The sequence below is a fragment of the Chrysochloris asiatica genome, unplaced genomic scaffold (genome assembly GCF_000296735.1).
Source record: "Chrysochloris asiatica unplaced genomic scaffold, ChrAsi1.0 scaffold00250, whole genome shotgun sequence".
NCBI lineage: Eukaryota > Metazoa > Chordata > Mammalia > Afrosoricida > Chrysochloridae > Chrysochloris > Chrysochloris asiatica.
The window spans coordinates 3,360,808-3,362,014 of record NW_006408768.1 but is presented as its reverse complement, the minus strand read 5'-3'; positions in this window follow the sequence as shown (position 1 = coordinate 3,362,014).

Genomic DNA, 1,207 nt, shown 5'->3' with positions numbered 1-1,207 from the left:
ACCTTAGTAGCAGTATGTTTTAACTTACTTCCTATCTAAATACCCAAGAGACTTGGAAACAGAGCCTCTGAAATGGTTCATTCTGGTGCAACTTCCTGCTGAGAATTGTCATTTCCACCCCAGATACCCTAAGTTGAATCTATATTTTTGACCAGATCCTTAGGTGATTTTTGTAGTTCCTTTGGGAATTTTGCTAAAAATGTGGATTTTGATTCAGTATCAACTTCTCTTAGAAACTCTGTAGAATTTAGAAAGATAGAGACAGGGTTGCTATCAGTTTGAACCAACTTGATGACCCACAACAACAATAACATATCTGGGGTGGAAATACAAATTCTGAGCAGGGGGTTAAACCAGTTCAAAGACCTGCTTGAAAGCAGGGACTCAAACTGATACTCACACAATAATGTTCATTGTTAACACTATTTATAGTAGCCAAAAGGTAGCCATCAACAGCTGAATGAATGAACAAAATGTGGTATATCCAGACAATGGAAATATATTCCGTAATAGAGAAAAATGAAGCTCTGTCATGGATGAAGCTTGAAAGCTGTGTGTTGAGTGAAATAAGTTAGACACAAAGTGACGAATACTTGACCTGAAATATCTCGAGTGAGCAAATACATAGAAATAAAAGTAGATTAGAGGTTACTGGGGAATGAGGCATTCTTGCTAAAGGGGTACTGAATTTCTGTTTGGGGTAATGGGTTGGAAATAGATGGTGGTAATGGTTGCACTACAAAGGAGCTCTGGTAGCATAGTGATTACGAATCAGGCTGCTAATCTCAGCGGTTCGAAACTACCAGCAGTTCTGCGGGAGAAAGACGAGGCTCTCTGCTCCCGTAAAGATTTACAGCCTTAGAAACCCTATGTAGGGTCGCTATGAGTGGGAACCAACTCCACGGCACATAACAACAACAATGGTTGCACAATATAATGACTGTTATTGATGTCACTGAATCAGATACTTAAAATGGTTGAAACAACACATTTTTCTTATTTATATATATAAGGAGCTCTGGTAGCATAGTGGTTACGAATCGGGCTGCGAACCGCAAGGTCAGTAGTTCAAAACTACCAGCTGTTCTGCGGGAGAAAGATGAGGCATTCTGTTCCCATAAAGATTTACAGCCTTGAAAACCCTGTACAGGGTCTCTATGAGTTAGAACTGACTCCACAGCACACAGCCACCACTATATATATATAT